General features: G+C 32.6%; 1 pseudogene; it reads left to right on the top strand.

The window, feature by feature from the left end:
- Window positions 1-13802: 13802 nt before the first annotated feature.
- LOC116661899 lies at window positions 13803-15519 on the top strand (annotated as a pseudogene).
- The last annotated feature ends 2674 nt before the right edge of the window (window positions 15520-18193 follow it).

Raw genomic sequence — 18193 nt, 5'->3', positions numbered from 1 at the left:
GGAGCAGCACAGATGAGGGCTCCAATGGAGGGCCTCTGGAAACAGCAAGCTGAGGTTCCAAAACAGGACAAAGGCAGAAAGACTTCACATTAAAAGCACACAGTCTCCAGGAGGACACTGAAACACCCCTTTTTTAAATCTATCTTTACCTGTTTCATTTTCTATTACCCTCTTAATTTTTACTTCTTAGACAATTACATATACCCCAATTTAATCCCTTTGAAATTTTTTAAAAATATTTTTATTATTATTATTTTTCAAAATTTTGCTTCCACTTGCTTTTCTCATAGTCATTATTAAAGGTTTTCAAATTTTTATTTCTCCCTTCTTTAAAAATCTTTATCTCTCTGTCTTTTTTCTCTTTCCTAATTTATATTACTACATAGGCATTAGGTAGATAAACTCCTTTAGGATGACTGTAGATAACTGATAATCCATAAAACACAGTGCCAGAGAGGTAGGAGCAAGATGAAGAAGGAGAGAAAGCATTCCATATTAAAAGAACAAGAGAAATCCCCTGAAAGAATGATCATTCAAATAGGCATTGATAGCCTACAAGATGGAGATTTCAAAAAAGGACTGATCAAAGTACTGAAGGAAATAAAAGAGATAGAGTTTAAAGATATAAAGTATGTCAAAAATGGAATGGCAGCTATAAAGAAGAGCTTAGTAGAATAGCTAAATACATTGACTGAGATGAGGAATGATCTAAAGGCGGTGCAATGCTAACTAGATAACGCAGTGGAACGAATTAGTGACTTAGGAGACATGACAATAGGAAGCACCCAATCAAAAGAGCTGCAAGATAAACAACCAGAAACAAATGAAAAAAGCATAAGGGACCTATGGGATAATATAAAGCATGCCAATCATAGCATGATAGAAGTCCCAGAAGTGGAAGAAAGATCAAAGGGGATTGCAAAGTTATTTGAAGAATTCATGACTGAGAACTTCACAAACTTAAAGGAGGAATCAGATATCCAAGTACAGTAAACTCAGAGTGTCCCAAACAGGAAGACCTAAATACACCCTCACCAAGACATATTATCAAGATGGCCAGAGTCAAGGATAAAGAAGTGATAATAAAGGCAGCAAGAGAAAAGCAAAGAGTGAGTTACATGGGAACCCCCATAAGGACCTCAGCTGATCTCTCTACACAAACACTACAGGCCAGAAGGAATTGGCAAGATATATTCAAAGTCCTGAATGAACAAAAAGATATACTCAAAGATACTTTAGTCAACAAGGCTATCCTTTATGATAGAAGGAGACATAAAGAATTTCACAGACAAGAAAAAGTTACAAGAGTTTAGCAACACTAAACCCATGCTAAAAGAAATATTGAAAGTTCTACTGTAAATAGAAAAGCAGCAGAATGCTACAGAAATTAGATACTCACAGCTGGAAAGGTGATAACTCATGAATTACAAATAAAATAAACACAAAATTATAAAATAAGACATACAAATCATTGATAGTGTGAGAGGGAGGCAGGAAATTACATAATTTTTTTCTGTCTTTCCTTTTAAAAATTTTTGTTCCCTGTAGATGGGTTTCAGATCATGTTACTGTCAGTTTAATAAAATCAGTTATAGTAATGGGCTAATAGACTTAAACAAATGGTAACAACAAGACAAATACTTATCAGGGAGTCACTAAAACTAAATAAAATTCATGATAATACAAAAGAAAATTACCAAACCATAAAAGGAAGATGAAAGGAATAAAGAGGAAATACCAAATCAACTGCAAAGATAAGGTCAAATTGGCAATAAACACAAACCTATCATCAATTACTGCAAATGTGAATGGACTAAATGCTCCAGTCGAAAGACATAGACTGGAAGGCTGGATAATAAGGCAAGAAACATAAATATGCTGCATACAAGAGACACACTTCAGGGAGAAGTACACATATAGATTGAGAGCGAAAGGATGGAAAACGGTATTCCATACAAATGGAAAAGCCAGAAAAGCAGGTGTTGCAGTACTTATCTCAGACAAAATAGACTTTAAAACAAAGTTCATAAAGAAAGACAAAGAAGGACATTTTATAATGATTAAAGGAGTGAACAAAGATGAGGATAGTACACTCATTAATACATATGCACCAAATAGAGGAGCACCTAAGTACATAAAATAATTACAAACAGTAGAAAAATCAATTATATTTGGTTTTTGTTTTCTTTTTAAGATAAGCAAAAGGAAAAAACCTCTTGCCAAGTGCATCTTGTAGAAAACAGGGATGCTCCAATGCAATAAAATAAGAAATAAAAGAAGAGAAACAACAATTGTTACCTCAGATATACAAAAAAGGGATCATTTGGTCAACAGTTTCATGATAATAATCTGGACAACTTAGAGGAAATAGACAAATGTCTAGAATGAGACAGAGATAAGGAGAAACAGTTAACTTGAACAAACTGTTTATTAGAAGAAAGATAGAATCTGCATTTAAAAAAATCTTTAAATACAAGTGGAGATTTAAACAGCTCCCTTGGAGAACTGTACAAAAATAAAAAGCAGATCTTATACTCTTCAAACTGTTCCAAAATACTGAAGATGAGGGAAACTCCCAAATTAATTCTATGAAGCTATCATCACACTGATAGCAAAGCTAACAAACAAAGTAAGGGAAAGAGAACTTCAAGCCAATATCTTTGATTGATATAGATGCAAAAATTCTACAAAATATTATTAGCAAACAACATCCAGCAATACATAAAATTTATCATAAACCATGACAAATTGGATTCATAGCATGGTCACAAGTGAGGTTCAAAATACAAAAATCAATCAGTTTGATACAACACATTAACCAAAGAAAAAGGGAAACAACGTGGTCATCCCAATAAACCCATAAAAAGCATTTCACAATTTTCAACATTTATTCATTAAAACAACAAAAACAACAACAACAGCAACAACAATAGAAACCGCTTACCAAAGTAGGATACAGGAAACATATCTCAACATAACTAAATTCATTTATTACAGACCCACAGACAACATAATTTGGAAAGGTGAAAAACTGAAAGCCAAATTAAGGAATAAGACAAGGATGCCCACTCTCACCATTTCTATTAAACACAGTATGGGAAGTCCTAGTAAAAGCAATTGGAAAAGAAAAAAGTTATTCAAGTTGAATTGAAAGAAGTAAAACTGTTACTATTTCAGATGACATGATTATCTATATAGGGAACTCTAAAATTTCCCCACACAAAAATAACTAAAACTAATAAATACATTTATCAAAGTAGCATGATTCATGATTAATATACAAAAACTGTCACATTTCTTTACACTAACTATGAAATACTTCATAATTTTAAAAAATCCATAAGAAATCACATCAAAAAATGAAATACCTGTGAATAAACCAATTTAATAAAATCTAGAAGACACTGAAAAAGGAATTTGAAGATGATACAAAGAAATGGAAAGAAATCTCAAGGTCTTATTTTAGAAGAATTAATATTTTTAAAATATGCATAATACAAAACATGTCTACAGATATAATTTGATTCAGATAGAAATACATGATATTTTCCACAAAATTAAAAACAGTCCTAAGATTTACATGGAACTGCAAAAGAACCACAACTGCAAAAGGAACATTGAGGAAAAAGAAAAAAGTTGGAGGCATAACCCTCCCAGATCTCAGACTACATAACAAAAATACAGTAATCAAAACAGCACAATACTGGAAAACAAACAAATATCTATATCACTGGAACAGAAAACAGAGGTAGAAAAAAAACAGCACAACTATGGTCAATTAACATATGACAAAGAAACAAAAATATACAATACCAAAAAGACAGCCTTCAACAAGTGATGTTGAGAAAGCTAGATAGCTACATGGAAATCAATGAAATTAGAACACTCCCTCACACATTACAAAAATACACTCAAAATGTTTTAAAGATCTGAATCTGATACATGACACAATAAAACTCCTAGAAGCTAACATAGGCAAAACAAGACATAAATTGTAGCAAAATTTTCTTAAGTCACTCTCCAAAGTCGAAAACTATGAATGCAAAATAAACAAATAGGTCCTAATTAAACTTACAAGTGTCTACACAGCAAAATAAACAAAATGAAAAGATAAACTTCCAAATGGGAGAAAATATTTGGAAACAATGTAGTCAACAAGAGGCTAATTTCTAAAATACACAAATCATTCATACAACCCCATTTCAAATATTTACAAACAACTCAGCCAGAAAATGAGCAGAAGACAATTCTCTAAAGAAGACACACAGATGACAAACAGGAACATAAAATCATGCTCACATTTCTAATCATTATACCAAGGCAAGATAAAAATAAAATAATATTTTACCTCACACAAATGAGAAGGGCTGTCTTCAAAATGTCTACAAATGATAAATGCTGGGCAGATTGTGGAGGAAAAGGAACTCTCCTATGCTGCTGGTGGGAACGAAAATTTTTGAAACCACATTGGATACAGTATGGAAGTTCTTTTAAAAAATAAAAATAGACATCATATGACCCAGCAATCCCACTCCTGGGCATATAAAATATTTAAAACCTGAAGACAAAGAATCCTAGGGTAAAACATAAGAAGTACACTGTGACATTGGTCTTAATTGGATTCTACGTATATCTCCTATGGCAAGGGAAGCAGAAGCAAAACTAAAGAAACATGATTGTATCACTCTAAACAGATTTATGCTGCAGAGGAAATGATCAATAAAATGAAGTCAACCAACACAATGGGAGGATATATTTTCAAGTGATATTTTCCAATCAAGGGTTAATATCCAAAATATATGGCAAACTCATACCCCAAAACAACAACAAAAAAGACCAAAAAATCCAATTTAAAAAAATGTCCTTAGGAACTGAATAGTTAGATCTGACTCAAATTTGCATAGATAATATGCAGTTGGTTAAATCATGCAAGAAAATATATTCAGAGTTATAAATTATTTGAAAAGTAATAAACCAAAAATGAGATAAGACCTCACACTTGTCAGAAGTCTCTCATCAAAAAAAAAGAAATAGATGTTGGTGGAGAAAAAGGAACACCATGAACAGTGTAGATAGGATTGTAAATTATTGATTCCACTTTATATATATATCAAATTTTCTTCATCCACTTTTCTGTCAAGGGATGTTGGGTTTGCAGGCCCCTGTCTGAAGGCTCTAGAGAATAAGCCCATGGGCTGAACTGATAAACAAACTGTTTGGAATGTCACATATCCAGGCTGGATAAGAAATGGCCTACTCAATGTATCCAGTATGGATTGCTGGATAGCCAATGATGGGTAAGTTCCTCAGAGGAGGACAACCTAAGACAGGCACAGCTGGCTGGATAAGAGATGGCCTATTTAATGAAGTTTCATGATGAACTTTAAAATAATCCTTGATCATTTATCATCCTGTGCTTACTGCAGGAGCATGGGGACACAAATAGCTTCAGATTATTAACATTGTTATAATTTAGATGATATGTGAGGCATTGTGCATGTGATATATGAACCCTTTTTCTAAGAATCAATAAACAGAGAAATGTATAGCTTCTCTACACACACTGTGTGTATATGGTATCATGCCACTGACAGGGTTAATTTAATTTGTTGGGAGAATCATAAAAGATATTATATTATATACAAGGAACTTTCTGCACCTACTGAGATGATTATGTGATTTTTATTTCTCATTATATTAGTCTGGCACTTCAAATTTATTGATTTGAACATTTTGAAGTATCCTTAAACCCAGGGATAAATCCTTTTACTCATAATGTATGATACGTTAAATGTGTTGTTGAACTCATTTTGCTTGTGTTTTGTTGAGAATTTTGGCACATACATTCATCAGGGTTATTATACTATACTTTGCATATAATGTCCTTTCTAGCTTTGTTTTGCAAATAAAGCTGGCATCATAATACCAGTTTGGAATCTTTCACCCCTTCAAATTCTTGGAAGGTTTGGGGAAGAATTGGTGAAAAATTCTCTTCAAATGTATGACAGAATTCACTAGTAAAGTCATCTTGTAAATAATTACTGTTTTGGGAGGTTTGGATTACTGATTTACTCATACACACTTTTGCTCTGTTTAACTTTCTAATTTCTTCTTGAGTCAGTATTGGAAGACACATGTTTGTGGGAATTTGTCTTTTGTTCTAGGTCATTGAAATTTTGGCTAGTGGTAATTTCTTATGATCCTATGTATCTGTGTAACATCAGTGGTAATATCTTCTCTTTTATTTCTAATTTTATTTGAGTCTTTATTTTCTTAGCCAAACTAAACGTTTCTCCAATATATGTTTAAAAGAAACAGACTTAGTTATTTTTTCTTTTTATCATTTCCATTGATTCTGTTGTTATTTGCCTTACTCTGATTCATTCAATTTTCTTCCTTATCCCTTCTTTTTTCTCCTAGATTCTTGAGGTATAAAGTTAAGTAGTGTGAATCTTTGTATTCCTTTTCTTATTAAATATTATATATTTATTTATTTATTTATTTATTTACTCATTTTGCTTATTTACTTATTATTTATTCGTTTATTTATCATTGAAATACTGCCATTTACAATGTGTCAATCTGTGGTGTATAGCACAGTGTCCCAGTTCATGCATATATTTGTGTTCCTATTAAAGGTTACTTCACGGTATTTAACATACAGCCCTGTGTCATACAAAACAACTTTTGAAAATATCTATTTTTATATATAGTGGATAACATGTATAAACTTACAGCTCCCAAATATATCGTTTCTCAGCCCCTTTCCGCAGGAACCATAAGAATATTTAGTAGATCTGTGAGTGTGTTTCAGTTTTGTAGATGGAATCATAGTGCCCTCATCTAACATTTTTTTTAAGGTTCCATATATGTCATGTCATGTGTTATTTTTATTTCTCTTTCTGGCTTACTTCAATTAGAATGACAATTTTTGGGGACACCCATTTTGCGGCAATGTCATTGTTTTATCATTTTTTATGGCAGAGTATTATTCTGTTGTGTAAATATGCCACTACTGCTCTATCTTGCCATCTGTTGATGGACAATTAGGTTGCTTCCATGTCGGGGGTGTTGTATATAACACTGCTATGAACATTGGGGTGCAGCTGTCCTTTTGAATTAGGGTTCTCTTTGATATATACCCAGAAGTGGAATTGCTGGATTGTACGTTAAGTCTATTTTCAGTCTTTTGAGGAATCCCCATGCAGTTTTCCACAATGAGTGCTCCAAACTACATTCTTACCAACAGTTTAGGAGGGATCACTTTCTCCACAGCTTCCCCAGCATTCATTGTTTGTGGACTTTTGGATGATGGCCTTTCTAACTATTGTGAGGTGATACTTCATTACAGTTTTGACTTGCATTTCTCTGATAATTAATGATAGTGAGCATTTTATTTTTCATGTATCTCTTTGGCATTTGTATGTCTTTATTGGAGAATTGTTTATTTAAGGTTTCTGCCCATTTTCAGATTGTTTTTCTTTTTTTTTATTATCATTAGGTTGTATGAGCTCTTTATATTTTGGAAATAAAACCTTTGCTAATTGCATCAATTCTAAATATTTTCTTTCATCCTGTAGCTTGTCATTTATCTTTGTTTTATGGCTCCCTTTGTTGTGCAAAAGCTTATATGTTTAATTAGGTCCAATTTATTAATTTTGCTCTTATATCCATTACCTGGTTAGGCTGTTCTAGGAGATCATTGCTGAGATTTATCTCAGAGTGTTTTGCCTAAGTTTTCTTCTAGGATATTTACTGTTTCTTGCCTTACATTTAAATCTTCAAGCCATTTTGAGTTTATTCTTGTGTATGGAGTGAAGGAGTGTTCTAATTCCATTGCTCTGCATGCTGCTATCCAGTTTTCCCAACACCAGTTGGTGAACAGATTGTCTTTTCTGTGTCATATTCTTGGCTACTTTCTCAAAGTTTATTTTAGCATAGGCCTGTAGATTTGTTCCTAGGTTCGCTTTTCTGTTCCATTGGTCCATATGCCTGTTTCTCTTCCAATGTCATGTCATTTTGATTATCGTCTAGCTCTGAAATAGAGTATAGAGACCAGGCTTTTTATTCCTCCAGCCTTTATCTTTTACTTCAATATTGCTTTGGAAATTATGAATCTTTTCTGATTGCATATAAATCTTAGGATCATTTGTTCCAGGCCTAAAAAGAAATGTTTTGCATAATTTGGTAGGAACTCGCATTAATTCTGTGGATTGCCTTGGGCATTATGGGCATTTTAACAATATTGTCTCTTCCTTTATAAGAACATTGGGTATCTTTTAAAGTCTTCTAGTTCTCCATGTGTAAGTAATTCACCTCCTTGGTCAGATTTATTCCTAAGCATTTTATAATTTTGGGTGCAGTTATTAAAGTTGTTGTTTCTATACTTTGTTTTCCTGTTGATTCACTGTTAGTTAAAAGAAAAACAATTGATTTTTGTACATTATTCTGGCTACCTTGCCCAGTTCCTTTATTAGCATAAGTATTTTTTTGTGAGGCTTTTTAAGTTTCCTATGTATAGTGTCATGTCTGCATACCGTAACAGTGTTACCTCTTCCTTTCCAGTCTGAATCCTTTTATTTATTTTTCTTGCCTGATCGTTGTTGCTAGGAATTCCAAGACTATATTGAATAGAAATTGTGAGAATGGGCAACCTTGTCTTGTCTCAGATTTTTGTGGGAAGGGTTTCAGTTTTTCACCCCTGAGTATTTTGCTGGCTATATGTTTATCAAAAATAGTTTTCATCATGTTGAGATATGGTCCCTCTATGACCACTGGGATAAGAATTTTTATTGCAAATAGGTTTTAGATTTTATCAAATGCTTTTTCTGCATCTACTGAGATGATCATGTGGTTTTTGTCCTCTTTTCTGTTGATATGGTGTATCACAATTGATTGATTTGCATATGCTAAACCATCCTTGTTTTCCTGGGATGAACCTAACTTGATCATGGTGTATGATCTTTTTTTACATGCTGTCGGATTCTGTTTGTTAATAATTTCTTAAGGATTTTACATCTATGATTATCAATGATATTGGCCTATAATTTTCTTTTAGGGTATTGTCTTTGTCTGGTTTTGGTATCAGGTTGATATTGGCCTTATGTTGTGAGTTTTGGAGTACTCTCTCCATATCAATCTTTTGGAAGAGTTTGAGGAGGACTGGTATGGATTTTTTTTTGTATGTTTGGTCAGATTCCCCAGTGAAATTATTTGGTTCTGAATTTTTGTTTGCAGAGATTTTTGTATTTTATTGATAATTCTATTCCTTTCTGGTGATCTGTCTGTTCAAATGGTCAATTTCTTCTTGATGCAATATTGGTGGGCTGAATGTTTCCAGAAACTTCTCCATTTTTTCTAGGTTATCCAGTTTCTTTCCTTACAGTTGTTCATGGTAGTCCCTTATGAAATTTTGCAAATTTGTTGCACTCTTTGTAGTTCTTTCATTTTCGTTTCATATATTTCTTGTGTTCTCTCTCAATTTTGTTTACAATTTCAAAAAAGTGTTTGAATACTTTTCTGTGTTTTTTAATCTCTATATGAATTCTTTCATCATTGATCATTATTATTTCCCTCTTTCTGCTGACTTTTGGTTTTGTTTGCTCTTCTTTTCATGATTATTTTACATACAACGTTAGATTATATATTTGAAATTGCACTTCTACTTTGAGGAGTGCCTTGTCACTTTGGACCTTCCCTGTTAAGCCTGCTTTAAGTGTATTCCATAGACTTTTTGTAGTGTTTGTGTCATTTTTCTCAAGATGTGTTTTTATTTCTTCTTTAACTTCATCAACATCCTTGTTTTAGTATCATGTAGTTTAATCTACATGGTGTCATTTTTTTCTCCCTGGTTTTTCTGTGATTGATTTCTAGTTTCATGGTATTCAGAAAAGATGCTTGAAATAATTTTTATCTTCTTAAATTTGTTGAGGGTTTTTCTGTGCCTGAGTACATAATCTTTCCTAGAAAATGTTCCATGTGCACTGGAAAAGAATGTATATTCTGTTTTGGGGAGATGTACTGTTTTGAAAATATCAACCAAGTCCTAATATTTTATTTTATCTTTTAGTGTCTTTGTTCCCTTATTAATTTTCTTTCTGAAAGACAACTCCAATGATGCTAATGGGGTGCTATAGTCTCCTACTATGATTGTTGTCCCATCAATTTCTCCCTGTTTATCTATTAATATTTGCTTTATATATTTAGGTGCTAAAATATTGAGTGCATATATCTTAAAGTGTATAATACCCTAATTTTGTATTGATCACTTAATCATTATAGCATGTTCTTGTTTATCTTTCTCTGTGGCCTTTGTTTTAAATTCTATTTTGTGTGAAATCAGTACTGCTAGTCCTGCTTTCTTGTCATGTCCTTTTGCATGGAATATATTTGTCCATCCTCTTACTTTCAATTGATGTGTGTTCCTCTCCCTAAAGTAGGTCTCTTGTATGCTTCATAATGTAGGGTCTTGTTATATTATCCCATTTGACAATATAGGTCTTTTTATTGAAGTACTTATTCTGTTAACATTTGTGATAATTATTGATAGACGGTTGTTTATTTCCATTTTGAACATCATTTTCCAGTTGATTTGGCATTTCCTTTTTGTTCATTACTTTTTCTTTTTGTGGCTTGATAATTTTCTTTTTTTTCTTGGATTCTTTTTGGTTTTGTGAGTTCATTGTAAGCTTTTGACTTATGGTTACCATTTTTGTGTGTATAAGGGCTCATTTCTATATCTGTTTATTTTAACTGATAGTAATACAAATTCTAACCCATTCTACAGAGAACAGAAAAAAGAAGATAATAGTCTGTGTTGCTCTGTTCAATCTCTGACCCTTTAAAATTTTGATGTCCTGTTTTACAACGTCATGTTTATTTTTTTGTAAGTCATTGTAGCTATTGCCTTTCTAATTATGCCTTTCTCCTTTTTATAGCATCCTGCTTCCATTGTATTTAGAGTAGATCTCTCATTATTTTCTTTCTGTTGCTATTTTCTTTTAGTATTTGCTTGTGTAGAAGTTATTTATCTCTCCTTCTATTCCAAGGTATAGTCTTGCTTGATAAGTATCTTAAATTACAGCTTCCTTTCATTCAGGATTTTGAATATGACTTGAACTGCCTTCTGACTGCTGTATTCATGTAGGAAACATGTTTAGAAATATTATGTATATAATTATATATGTATGTAAAGAATACCTAGAAATGAAGTTAACACATAATGTGAAAACCTATACATAAAAAAAGAAAACTGTGCTGAAAGAAATTAAAAGTGATCCAAAGAAGTGAAAAGATCTCTTATGTTAATGATGTGAAACTATGTGTTTAAACAACCTTACTACCAAAAGCAATCTACATTTAGTGTGATTCATATCAAAATACCCATGAGAATTTTCAATTAAATAGAACAAATAATTTCAAAATTTATATGTAACTACAAAGATCATGAGTTGCCAATACAACTTTGAAAAAAGTATTAAGTCTAATAGTATAAGGTTTTCTGATTTTAAACTGTAATACAAAGCTTTAGTAATTAAAACAACATGATACTGGCTCTAAAACAGATGCCAATGAATAGAAGAGAAGTAGAGTAAGCAGATATAATCCCTAACACCTATGATCAATTAACCCATGAAAAAGAAGCAAGAGTATAAAATTAAGAAAAGGCATTCTCTTCAATAAGTAGTGCTGGGAAGATTGATAATGTAAAAGATAGATTAGGATATTTCCTCATATTGCATACAATCCATGAGCACAGAATATCTTTCTATTTAATTTGTTTACTTATATTTCTTGCACCTGTAACTAATAGATTTATGTTTATCTCTTTTATTTCACTTATTAAATTATTCCTATTTTATTCTTTTTGATATAATTGTACACACAATTGTTTTCTTAATTTCCCTTTCTGATAATGTGTTGTTAGTATATAAAAGTGCAACTGATTTTTGTATATTGATTCTGTATTCTGCAAGTTTAATACGTTTGTTCATTATTTCTAACAGTCACTTGAGGAGTCTATGGAGTTTTCTATCTATGTGAAATTATGTCATCTGTAAAAGTTTTACTGCTTTTTTACAAGTTGGATGCCTTTTATGTTATTTTCTTGACTGAGTTGTTCTGTCTAGGACTTCTATTAGTGTAATTTAGGACTTGTGAGAATGAGCTACTTTTTCTTATTACTGGTCCTGAGGAAAACATTCCTGTATGTTAACATTGAGCTTGATGTTAGTCATGGTTTTCTTCATATATGGCTGTTATTATGTTTAGTTACATTCTACCTAGAGCGAATTTGTTAAGAAATTTTTCATAAAAAGTTGTTAAGTTCTGTCAATAATTTTCCTACATCTATTGAGATTATTATTTTTGTATTCATTGTTTTTTAAGGGATGGTATCACATTTATTGATTTGCATATGTTAAATAATATTTATGAATCAGAATTATCTTCCTACTTAACTATATTTTATAATACTTATAATATGCCATGATTTCAGGATGCTAATATTTATTAGAATAGAATATACATACACTGAAGAAAAAATTACATTATAGCTTGAGTGTATATTTATTTATTTAAAAATTTTATGTCTCATTTTGAATTTGGCTTATGTTTAATGGAATTTATGTCTAAATAAAAATATAATTTTGGTAGAACTGGATTTACTACAGTTTACTGATAGAGAACATAGCTATTATTTACAAGTAGAGCACAAAATACTTGCCATAAAATGCCATATTTTACTAACAATGCAAACTGTTTCAGGACTGAGAAACAAATTTCTTCCTGAAATGTATTTAGCTGGTCTTTTCCACACCAAACCATATTTACTGTTATTTATTTGTTTGTTTGTTTTGTTTGCCCCTTAATGGAGGCACTGGGTATGGAACCCAGGATCTTGTGCAAAAGTTTACTTATCAACATCATTTCAGTACAATGAACTGGAGCCACAAGAGTGTGGATTATTAATATGACTAGAAAATTTATTCCTTGTACGGACTGAAATACCTGTCAGTGAATGAATGACAAAAATAAACATTTGTAAGTATAGAATAAGATTTTCTCTTTTGTAATTTTAAATTAGAATATTAAATTAATTCTTTTTACTTATAATGCTGAACTACAATTTAAAAAAATTACCCCCTTAGGGATTTCTTAAATTTGATTGATTAATTTAATCGTTTTATTTCATAAGTATTTACCATTTATATATAACATATCAAATAAACTGATATTTATTCTGCTCATTTTTCTGAATATAGAGCTACTTAATATAAAGCACACTGATAAATAACTACTTCCATATCCAAATCAAATTATGTTTCCTTTTAATTACAAATGATAGTGAAATAGCTATACCTTTTTTGTACAGGTTTTACACAAATTTCAATTTACATTCCAAAACTTTAAAATTTGTTTACTTATTTAGTTCATTATTTATTCTCTGTTCTCAAATCTGTTATATATTTGTGTACAAAAGGAAGGGGATTGGTTTAATTTTATAGACCCCAAATTTAATTTATTTGAAAAGATTTAGTGGGAATAATATTTGCAGATCACACTATAAAAATAAACATCCTATAGGTTTCAATTTAACTGGATGAATGAGAAGTAAACACTGGCTGAATGTTACACTAGGGTTGCTAGGTGAGAAGTCATTTTGTGATGTCACAGCTACTCAGGTTGAGAACCACTGTGATGGCCTAGCAGTTTATGTGTGCAGGCCTGCCAAAGCAGCATTTGAAACTGCAGTGCTCAAAATCATGCAGATTAGAAAAGGAGCTGCAGAAAAAGTTATTTGAGATGGCACATGTTTCTTCAGAAATTCAAGATGTGTCTCCTAAAGATGGACCAAATGGTTCAGGAAAGTCCAGTATATCTCTATTGTGTGATCAAACATTCTCTGGGGACTTGGATTTGAGGTCTATGATTGAAGAAAATGCTTTTCAGACTTTGTGTGAAGAATCCTTGATAAAAAGACCATGTTACACACATTGTGTCTCTGAACCAGATGAAGATAATGATTTTCGTTCTCTGACATTTCCAAGAAAACTCTGGAAAATGGTTGGGAGTGACCAATTTCAATCCATCTGGTGGGATGATAATGGAACTTCCATAGTGATCGATGAAGATGTCTTTAAGAAGGAAGTTTTGGAAAGAAAGGCCCCTTTCAGAATATTTGAAACTGGATGTGTGAAAAGTTTACTTAGACAGCTTAACCTTATGGGTTTAGTAAAGTGTGGCAAATTTTCAAAGATCTGCTTGTCTAGCTGACTTTCTGGCAGAAGAAAAAGAAGTCTTTTTTTTAAGCAAGGTATTCACAAATTTTAGTCACCTCTTCTTAACTTATAAATAAAATTTTATTTTGTTCATCAATCTATGGTAGTATAAATGTAAAGCTAGATTTTGAAAATTGCATAAAACTACTAAGGCTAAAATACTTTATTTTTTCTAAAATATGAGACAGTGCTTTAAGTATTCAAGATTATGAGAAACATTGCTAGCAACTATGAATCTTATCAGAAATCTAAATAAAAGTGTTAAAGCTGCTTTTAAAAAGGGCATTCACCGTTACTGCAAATGCTAACGTTTCAAATTTGATGACAATTCTATTTAAATGTGTATTTTCTAAATAAGAAACTTCAAAAAATAGTCAGCAATGTTCATATTTTGATTATATTATCTTTGTATATTAAGCGTGAAATCTGAGGTTGTATACATTAGGCTTATTTTAGTCTTGTATTTTGTTTTAAATAAATACTAAAATATTTCTCCTTTGTTTTAAACTGCAGTTCTATCATAATCCAAATTTTAAATGAGGCTGTCCCCAGATTTTAGTGAGAATAAAATTAGAGTTGGGATTAAAAATGCTTCCCTGGTATCTCATTGGCTCAAGATTTCAACAAGAAGCACTTTAAAGAAGGGAGTAATGTGGATAATAATATTTCTGGTTTTGTGGCTGACACTAGAGGAGAAAGTGCATTTTTACCTTCTGCAAATTTAAACATGCCACTAAAAAGAAAGCCCTCTACTAGCCACATAATTGGTGATACAATTACCCCAATGAGAGGTGATATTCTCCTACATCATCAATGTCATTTAGAACACCAAAACAAATTGCAGTGGATCAACATGCTATTTTAAATCAGTTGACCACTTTCCAAGTGCACTCACAAAGCAGCTACACTGAAGCAAATGGCCGTGTTGTGAATTTCATTACAACTACAACTTCTTACTTCTCAGTACAGCACCTTATCTCCCATACAGAGCAATTATCTTGGGCTGATGGTGGATCCTTCTACTTTTCCGAATACATATCACAACATATCGGCCAATGAAGGTCCTTTTTCTAAATTTCAAGCAGAGAGCAACCCATTGTTTCCAGTGCCAGTGATAACTGATACATCAGCTATCTCTCTTTCATGGCCAACTCATCAGCCAACTGCAGGATATGAACGTCATCCTAATTACAACTGTTCTACCAGAGACTACCAGATTATACAGGATAACAAAGATTAAATTGATGTTTGCAAATGTCAACAAATATCTGCTATTTTCATATTTGAACAATAAACATACATGTGTACCTGTATTTTCCTTATTTTTTTAAAATATATTTAAGAGTAAAATGGGAGAGTAAGTTACCATTTAAAGAAAAAAAGGAATATTTGATTGATATGATCATTTGATGGAACAATATGGGAGTAAATTTGAATAATTTTTGTAAGGAAGAAGAGAAAAAGGAAGAATTTGGGAAAAGACTAAAAAATGTGGAGATGGAAAAGTACTAAGTGGCTTCTGGTTCATTCTGGAAAGTATTAACTGGTGTTAAGTTAGGATAGGTTGGAACAGGAGGTAAATGCAGGAACCGGCCCAGGGTTCATGGTCTCTATTATCTCGTCCCTGGAATCATAAAGTTCACATGATGTAGTCTCAGATGGCACATTCAACATGTGGTAGAGTTTAAGAAGAAATTTTATCTATGGTCTTCTTTGTGCTGTTCTCAAAGCATTCCAATTGGTGCTTTCATTTCCTCCCCTCAAGGGTCTACATTATATTTTCTGGTGAAAACTTTATGTTGATCTTATGTTGCAGTCAAATTCAAGCTTACATCCTCTGGGTGGCACTTAATGCCTTTCCAAATCTAAGCCCACAAACACAACATAGTTTAGTCATTTCTTTATAGATCTAGCATCTGACTACCTTGGCATATCTTTATGTTTCACTGTATCTGGAGATACATCCAGGCAAATGCTTGTCAACAATGTTAACTCCAAACTCACAACTTCTGCTGCAGCTCATCCTTGGACTTAGGATGTCCTCCTTTTCCCTTCTTAGACTTTCCCAGTCACAGCACAGGAACCACCTCCTCAAGATGTTTTCTGTCTATCCCCCTTTCATTGTCTAACTTGAGTACCAGCACAGTAAGCACAGCACATGCCACAGGATGCATTTTAGTATTTAGTGAATGAAAAATACATGTTGACTTTAAGCAAAATCTTCTTTCTGAAACAACAAAACTCTCATGGTTTTCAAACTATTTCAGTTATGGTCTTTACTCTTCACCACAAACTAGCTGTTTTCATAGCCCAAGGACTAGTCACTCAAGACAGTAAGTGGAGGTAGATACAGGAGACTAAGTATTATTTTGTTCTTTATTAATGCTTCCAGAGGCCTAAAACATTCCATTCTCATTTGCTGGATATTTTCCTGTCTCTTCCTCACCCACCCACCCCAAAATAACTGATTCTCATCCCCATAAAAATAACTATATTGCCTTCTAATTAATTTACTTCTTAGAGTCAGAGCTTTGTCCAGAAGGGACAGTGACATCACAAACATTTAAATTAGGTTTATACACCCCAGATAACTTGTGTCCATTCTTACCTACTGAAAGGAATTTTCTAAGAGTTACTACACCCTTATTTGGGGTGGTCATATTCAGTAACCAAATTGCAATCTAAATTGTGTGGGCTAGAAAGAATTGAGGGTGGTAGAATTAAAAATTTGTCCAAATGCAAGAATAGCAAATTTCTGCAGATATTAGGAAATATAAAATATTCATGGAAGACTTTATTTCCCATTAATTTAAAACAAAAACGTGAAGCATTTTGAGAATGTGATATGCCCTAAAATGCTGGAAAAATTGTAGGCAATGTCAGGGAGCTAAGGCTTCTGTTCACCATCATGCAGCCAGTGTCAGCTAATAAGACAGGAATGGCAATATTGAGTCCTGAAAATTTGTCACCAGTTGTGAAGAAAGCCTTTGATAATCTGGAGAATGGGCAAATTTGCCAGGCTATTCTCTAGCCACATCCCACCAATATGACTTTTACCAAGAGAATAAAAGTGCCCACTTGCAGCAGGAGAAATGTGTCTGGACAGTAGTGGTTGTTCCTTCAACAGAAACATGAAGCTTTTAAATTGCCAGCTCAATTCTGATGATGGCTATATTGTTGTTTAAATTATCAGTCTCGGGTTCAGATGGGCTGGTTCAGCAGCTAGTTTCCAGCTCTCTTATCAGACAGTGTGTCTTACCGTGATCATCTTAACAGGTTCTATACTGATAAGTCAAAAGCTACAGTTTAGTTTCAAAATTAGAAATCCTAGAGAAGAATATTGTTGTTTGTCCATCTGTAGTTTTCTACATAGGTAAATCTAGAGTATTGGCAAAAGTACAAAGGTTGGCTGGCGCTTTGAAAAGTATTCTGTGATTTCTGCCCACTGAATTCTTCCCATAAATACTACAAACTTGTCTATCACTGTGTGTGTGTGTGTGAAGATGGCTTGTTAAGCAGTAACTAATTTTTTCTTAGTTGAGTCATCAGTGAATTATTCTTCTGCATCTGGCAGGATCTTTGTTAATTAAGAGTTTCATTGAGCCACCAGATTTTCTTCAGATCAGGGAGAGGTAGATTTTATTTCTCCCAGTATACTAATTGTTACCTGTTCACTGAATCCCGAGTTGATGCTAGGGCCAAGCCAATGAATCTTTGAATTGGACTGAGGCATATACATTCTCCATTCCCCAGAGACCAGCACAGGACTGTGTCTCCTTTTTAAGATTATGTGGAAGAATTTTTTCTTTTAATTCTCATTGTTGACACAACTTATTTTTGCTTTGAACTCCCCTTGACTAATTTATAGACCCTGAATACTGACTTATTCCCGTTCACCTAGAAATTGCAATAAC

Source organism: Camelus ferus, chromosome X (assembly GCF_009834535.1).
Source record: "Camelus ferus isolate YT-003-E chromosome X, BCGSAC_Cfer_1.0, whole genome shotgun sequence".
Taxonomy (NCBI): Eukaryota; Metazoa; Chordata; class Mammalia; order Artiodactyla; family Camelidae; genus Camelus; species Camelus ferus.
The sequence above is the reverse complement of the archived record's forward strand: the minus strand, read 5'-3'. Positions and strand labels throughout refer to the sequence as shown.